We start from the raw sequence: 7,557 nt of genomic DNA on the forward strand, positions 1-7,557 counted from the left end.
AATCCCAGAAAAAATAGTTTTGAGTTTGTACAGTCAAAGGTAGACACTGCTATTTTTTTGAACACACCCCTTTCAACTAATTGCCCAATTGCACAGCCTTAAGAGCGTGCATATCATGAATGCTGGGTCTTGTTTGTTTTCTGACAATCTACTGAACCTACTGGTAACTTGTTTGCCACGTAGCAATAAAAAATATACTAAAAACCTTGATTATTCTGGTTAGTCACATTGTACTGCTATTATTTTGAACAATACTGTATATGTTTAAGCAATTAACATTAAATTCTAAAATCTTAAGTAATTCTTACTTTCTCTATTCTTGCAATATTCTAGTGTTCATGTCCCTGAGTAATATCTGCATCCACCGAAGTCTGAAGAGCTGAAGAACACAATATGCTAGTAGACAGCAATCCTCGTGAGAGAGAGGTCTGGTGTGGAGGGTGGATCTGGAACTGACTTCTCTTGATTATCTCTTTTCACAAACTGCCCTGAAATACAATTCAAACATTAACAATGATTGTTATAAATGTAATGTAAGGCTCTTAAACTCATAATGCTCATTTTGGAAATATAGTTAATATCACTAATATGCAGCATGCACGATACAAGGAAGTGGTCAGTAATTACACTTTGAGGTATTCTATCTATGTCAGTAAGGCTACCTTTAAGAAAAAATAAAATGAATAAATTAAGTTGTGTTATGCATTCAAATAGTTAGACATGCTAAAATACAGAATTTGTTAACAATAATAATAAAAAATAATATGCTGGGGAAAAAATTAGGGCCCTAAATATGTTTTTTTTTATGTTTAATAAATTGATGTGAAAATGTATGTACTACGAAAAAGGAGTAGAGAAAAATGAAATATTTATTTTATCATTGAGGATTTCTTAAAAAAAAAAAATATATATATATATCGTCTCGCTCTCATGAACCCAGTCTCGTGTCTCGTCTCGTCTTGTGGGATAAGTGTCTCATCACACCCCTAGTAGCCAGAGCAAGAGATACATTAGATTTCTTTTGCATGTCTGACAGTCTAAAATTAAGCAGAAGTATTTCGAAAGAGTTAAACCTGTATCCTGTTTTCTAGGTAACATTGAGAATATCACTATATATTGTTGCAACACCACCACGAGCAGTCTGACGGGGCTCATGCTTATAACAGTAGTTTGGTGGAGTTTAGACTAATGCTAAATCAAAAATACCTGTCAAAATTAACACTGGAACAAACACAATCTTTATTGTAGTAGTACTTCTATTTGAGCGTGTAGAACAAAATTAATCATAACAGTTATTTGAGAATTGGCTTACTAGTCATATGGAGCGAAGTGTCCTGGAGATGTTGTCCAACAGGAGATCTAAAAAGCCTAGCTCCCAGAAAAGATTCCAATTATTAACAAAATGCAGTTTCTGTTCTTTACACCATGACTATAACCATTCGTTTAAAGCAAAAAGTCTGCTGAACCTTTCATGTCCTCATCTATACGTGGGAAGTGGTCCTGACACGATGATCATCATGCAGGCGATATGCTGCGCACTGTCTTGATCAGGCTCCTGAAGTCCCTCTTCAGTGTCTCCGTCCGCTCTGATGCCCACCTCACTCTTCAGGGTCACGGGAATCTGTGCAGAAATATCAAGAACATGAGCACCAGGGAAGTAGTCAGTGTGGACTTTACCTTCAGCTAACATAGCGCAAACGTGCCGGACGATGGAGTCTCTGATGATCACAGCGTTTTGTTCTGTCTCGCGAAGTGGAGCGAATCGGGTTCTGGTGGAGATCCTGAAGACTGGAGGCGGCGGATGGAGAGAGGTCGTCGCCCAGGGCCTGGATCATGTCTTACACTATGAAATAGGGTGAAGGACATCTGGGAAGATCGCATCCTGGGTACACCGGGCCTTTGCAGAGAACCACACAGAGTAGAGGTGGTAGTAGGGTTAGCCGTATACTTACCCTGGACTTATGAGCATCAACCCCTGAATATTTCCAGCACAGCTCTCCACTCGCTCAGCTGGGCCTGCTTCTCCACAATATCATGGATCTGTATCTTCACGGCCTCCAGCTCCTTATTAGAAATAAACAAACTAGAGAATAGGGGAAATGCAGAAAAGAAAAATAGCAATATGGAAAACATACAAAAATCTTTAGATACCAGAATTCACATGTTTAGATTTTACAGATGCATGATGATATATTGTAAAAAATAAATATGAAGTTATTTAATAAGCTTTGTAGCATCACCTGTGTTTTCTATCTCTGTCAGCAGGTCCCATTAGACATTTTCTTGGAACTTCTCCTCTGTTTTAGAGGGTTTTTAAGACACTCCTGAAATCACTGTACAATTTTTTTTATCAATATTTGTTTACAATGATAAATCAGAACAAGCTTGAAAGAGTGGTTTGAAATAGTTTCAGCCCATTTTAGACCGCGAGTGACGTCACTGATAGACTCTACAATGCAGATTTTTAGGTTAAATTAATTAGCTTAACTTTATTTCATTTATCTATTGACAAATTACCATAAAAAACATTTACAAAACGATCAAAACCGATCCTTTAGGCATAAGATGTAATTAAAAGGCCAAACTTTCATTAATAAGGGCTCAAATCTAATATGCTATAACGTTAATTATGTTTCTATGCTAGCGTAATACTTGATAGCAGACATTTCAGGAAAAATACCATAATCGCAGAGGTATAAATATTAACAAAAAGTACTTAAAGTAGACTGTGGATGATATTAACGTGTTACTTAACAAATCTGTCGCAGTTGTTGGCCTTTTCTTTGGTATAACTGACGAGAAACAGAGAAAATGTCAGACGAGTCCTCTCCTCTCCAGCAGCTGATGTGTACGCGGTTGCCATGGTAACTCAACGGCTAGAAGGCTAATAAAAACAATAAAATAATAAAAAAAGGTTTTAGCGACGTTAGACTTTTGTTTTAACTTTGTTTTATACATTTTATCAACCAACTTATTTATTATAAATTGTAAAACTCACCTCAGAAAGCTAATTCTCCTGTCAGACACAGTTGAAGTGAAAAGCGCGTCAAACAAACGCGCTGTCCTTCTGATACAACAATCTCTGCTGCAGATGAGATGGTGTAGCCAGTCTGTGTCACTATTTCACGTTCATAACTCCTTACGAGATAGAAAGTTTCACAACTCTTTTCTTGTCAATACTGTGCGCGCGGTGCGTCAGTTGCGGAAGCGCGCGCCTGTATGTCACGTCACTATATATTAAAAGCATGTCCATATTCTGACTTGGTGAAAAGAAACATATTTTATCTTTAAGGAACGTTTAATCTTGAGTTTGAAGTTTAATTACACTTTTTAAATGGCTCTATACTCAGAGAGCATATAAAGAACGTAAAAAAATATATATGGTAATGATATTACGTGCATACGACGTTGTAGTTACGTTGCCAGTAAGTCATGAAGTTACCAATATATTACCAATAGAGGACCTATCTGGGACGTTCTTGGTTATCTGGTCACGTTGGAAGGACGTACTGACGACGTTGTGAGTTGGTAATGTGATGGTAATAAAATTACGGGCATGCGACGTCGTAGTTACGTTGTCAATTGGTAAGTCATGGAATTACCAAAAATTACCAGTACGTTACGTAACTGTTACGTCGTGTGTTAGCAGGGACCGCTTCCTTCTTCTCCGTCGGAGCGCAACAGGGCAACGCCCCCCTGTTTGTGAATTCATGTGGGCGGTGGTTAGTCAAAAAAACTGTTTTAGTGACGTTATTACTGCAGGAACTAGAGGGCTGTAGTCCAAACGGGTCGTTTTTTGTAGGCGAATTCTGTTAAATAAAATATCTCGCTTGGCATTGAACTTTGAGCTTTAGAATTTTACAGATATTATTTATACTCTAACAACAACATTACACACTAACTAAAGTTTAAAACATGGAATCACGAAAAAGGGGACCTTTAAAGATAATTAATTACATAATACATTTCATTCCATAGTATCATTTCCCTCAGAAATAGCTAGACAAAGGATCCATTTGAAATCTTGAACTCAGGCCCTTATCAGGTTCAGCGGTAAAGTGGTAAAGGGGCTACATACTTAAATGGGGAGTCATCTCATTTATCATCAGTAAAATATGGAGTGCCACAAGGATCCATCCTAGGTCCCCTTCTATTTACAATATACATGTTGCCCCTTGGTAATATTATTAGAAAATACGGAATAAGCTTCCACTGTTATGCTGATGATACTCAGCTATATATCTCAACGAGACCAGATGAAACGTCTAAATAATCTAAGCTAACAGAGTGTGTTAAAAATGTAAAAGATTGGATGACCAATAATTTTCTCCAATTGAATTTGAATAAGACAAAGATATTAATTATTGGACCAAAAAACACTACACAGAATCTTGTAGATTACAATCTGCAACTAGACAGATGTACTGTTACTTCTTCTACAGTCAAAAATCTGGGTGTTGTATTAGACAGCAACTAAAATCATATTTCCTGTGTTACAAAAACTGCATTCTTCCATCTTGGAAACATTGCCAAGCTACGAAACATGTTATCTGTTTCTGATGCAGAATAGCTAGTTCATGCATTCATGATGTCTAGACTGGACTATTGTAATGTACTTCTAGGTGGTTGTTCTGCGTCTTCAATAAACAAGCTACAGGTAAACCAAAATGCAGCAGCTAGAGTCCTTACGAGGTCAAGAAAATATGATCATATTATTACCCCAATTTTACAGTCTCTGCACTGGCTATTTATTATGTTCCGTATCAGTTACAAATTATCATTACCTACCTATAAGGCTCTAAATGGTTTAGCTCCTGCGTACCTAACAATCCATCACACTCCCTAAGGTCACAAAACGCTGGACTTTTGGTAGTTCCTAGGATAGCAAAGTCCACTAAAGGAGGTAGAGCTTTTTCACATTTGGCTCCCAAACTCCGGAATAGCCTTCCTGATAATGTTCGGGGTTCTCAGACACAATCTCTCTCTGTTTAAATCTAGATTAAAAACACATCTCTTTCGCCAAGCATTTGAGTAATGTATCTTAATTGTGAGTATAGTTGTATCTGATCAAATGTTCATTCTTATTCTGCTTTTGTTAAACTTATTAATTTTACTTTGTTGGAACAGCAGCTATGGTAATGATGTTTCTTTTTGCTTCTATGTTTTGCCACGGGATTTACAGTCACCACTTACACTTACTAAATAAATCACTTACTAAATATTCTAGAAACATAATTTTCTGTAAAGTTTGTTTTTGTAACGATTTATATTGTAAAAAGCGCTATACAAATAAACTTGAATTGAACTGAATTCCGAATGGCAAAGAGGGCATGAGAAGACTGCTTTGCCTGATGCTTGGCTGGTTTAGGGGCAGAGACAGGGTGTGCCGCCCTTCTACGGCCATCTCCTCGCTGTGGACGGAGTGAAGGCTGCTGCTGCGGCTGAGTAGGAGTGGAGGAGACTGCAGTGAGGTGCCCTCGGCAATGAGCAGGCTGAGGTGGCTGAGCTGGCTGAGCTGGTGGCAGCATGGAGGCCCCAGACTGCTTCTGGGTGGCAGAGAACTTATGGGCAAAATTCTTCACTGCTTGGGTGCACCACCCCATGCAGAGATACTCTGAGGACACAGTTGCATCGCAGCAGGGTGGAAGGCGGAGGATTCCACTCAAGTGAGGATTCCACGTAATCGAGTCTCGATCTTAACGCCGAGATGGTCATGTCCCCGCAATGAGAAGATGAGTCAACCATGAATGCAGTCTCAGTGTGCTGAAAGCCCAGACACCTGACACAGCGATCGTGGCCATCACGAGGAGCCATATATCGACCGCACCCAGAAACATACGGCGGAATGTAATTTTTAAAAAGATGCAAGCTGAACCCGTTTACTCTTTTAGAGATAGAAAAAGCTCTTTCAGTGGTGCTGAAGTGGTCAGGGGAATGCGGGAGAGTATATACCTTATATACCCGCACAGCGGGGCGGAGCTCACAATGCAAATGCCACGGACCAAGGTACACTGTGTACTATTGACTCGTTTTGCTACCACTCAAAGGTGATTGGGCTCTCAGCCAAGACCCCATTCGTCAGCCTCTTTCTGACATAATGTAGAATGTTACCAACTGAAAGGGAACAGGTTATTATCTAACGAAAGGACATTTTCTAAAAACATAAACATTTCAATACTGTTTAACCACAATTGTTTGTCTTGTGCTGGTCTGTGAAGCAACCAGGCATTACGTCATCACGTTGGAAACATCACAAAATATATATTTTTAAATAATAATAAAAAATGTAAACAAAGATGTCAATGTCACGACAATTTTTGAAAGTCAATAGCGTGACTTCTGCATCACTTTTGACAATGAAAACTACTGCACAATATTCCATAAAAAATCTGTAACAAGACAGCCTTTGTAGCTGTGATAGAAGATTGTATTTATTTGAAACTAAATTATGTATTGGTTTCATTTTCAATAGTGTGTGTTCTATTATAGTTCTGTGCCTAGTACCACCATCAAAATGTTCTTCTACAAACCAGTAACAAGACACACCCTTTGAAGTTGAGATGGATTACTGTATGTTTTAAAAATGAATGTTAACAGATTCAAATGTAATTCAATTGATTTACATATGTTCCTGTTAACTGTTATCCTGTTGTGTTATCTATTGTTCACTTCACTACCCTCTTGTATCAGTCTGTTTTGTCAGTAAAACCTTATTACCTCCCAATGAAATTGGGTCCTCCCTCCTAGATCCCTGACATAGGTGCTAAATTCCTGCTGCAAAATTAAATCAGCATCTCCATTAAGTTTGTCAGCAGATGGAAGCATACAGTGCTACAAAATCTCCTGGTAGATGGCTGCATTGACTTTGGACTTGATAAAACATAATGAACCAACACCAGCAGACGTCACGGCACTCAAATCATCATTGACTTCAGAAACTTCACACTGGACTTTGGATTCTGTCCCTCTCCAGTCTTCCTCCAGACTTTGATTTCCAAATTAAATGCAAAATTAACTTTCATCTGAAAAGAGGACTGTGAACCACTGAGCAACAGTCCAGTTCTTTTCCTCCTTATCCCAGGTGGAATGCCTCTGATGTTTTTTTTTTTTCTTTTTTTTTTTGGTTCAGGAGTGGCTTGGTTTTAGGAATGTGACATCTGTAGCCCTTTTCTTGAAGATGTCTGAGCTTGATGACTCTTGATGCACTGACTCCGGCTTCAGCCCACTCCTTGTGAAGCTCTCCCAAGTTCTTGAATCTGCTTTTCCTGACAATCTTCCCAAGGCTGAAATCATCCCTGTTGCTTATGCACCTTTTCCTACCACACTTTTTCTTTCCAGTCAACTTTCTATAAGTATATTTTGATACAGCACTCTGTGAACAGCCAGCCCTTTCAGCAATTACCTTCTGTGGCTTTACCTCCTAGTGGAGGATTATGCTGATTGTCTTCTGGACAACAGACAAGTCAGTAGTCTTTCTCATAATTGTGGTTGCATGTTCTGAACTATTTTTGAGATACTGAATTTTTTATTTTCCTAAGCTGTAAATCGTAACAAACA

The 7,557-nt window shown here is 38.5% G+C and overlaps 2 long non-coding RNA genes across 3 annotated transcripts; both read right to left on the reverse strand.

Moving 5' to 3' along the window:
* Window positions 1–342: 342 nt before the first annotated feature.
* LOC113074995 (uncharacterized) lies at window positions 343–1,621 on the reverse strand. The gene is made up of 3 exons (XR_003280866.1): window positions 1,467–1,621; window positions 1,313–1,368; window positions 343–488 (listed from the first exon to the last, which is right to left on the reverse strand). It is a non-coding gene; the product is annotated as an uncharacterized LOC113074995 (long non-coding RNA).
* Window positions 1,622–1,627: 6 nt separating this feature from the next.
* LOC113074996 (uncharacterized) lies at window positions 1,628–3,670 on the reverse strand. 2 transcript variants are annotated; one of them, XR_003280867.1, is made up of 5 exons: window positions 2,999–3,670; window positions 2,756–2,884; window positions 2,241–2,333; window positions 1,953–2,083; window positions 1,628–1,843 (listed from the first exon to the last, which is right to left on the reverse strand). It is a non-coding gene; the product is annotated as an uncharacterized LOC113074996 (long non-coding RNA). The 2 variants fall into 2 exon arrangements; XR_003280868.1 differs by having other exon boundaries at window positions 1,953–2,064; window positions 2,999–3,669.
* Between the last annotated feature and the right edge of the window lie 3,887 nt (window positions 3,671–7,557).

This window comes from Carassius auratus, unplaced genomic scaffold (assembly GCF_003368295.1).
Source record: "Carassius auratus strain Wakin unplaced genomic scaffold, ASM336829v1 scaf_tig00015984, whole genome shotgun sequence".
Lineage (NCBI taxonomy): Eukaryota > Metazoa > Chordata > Actinopteri > Cypriniformes > Cyprinidae > Carassius > Carassius auratus.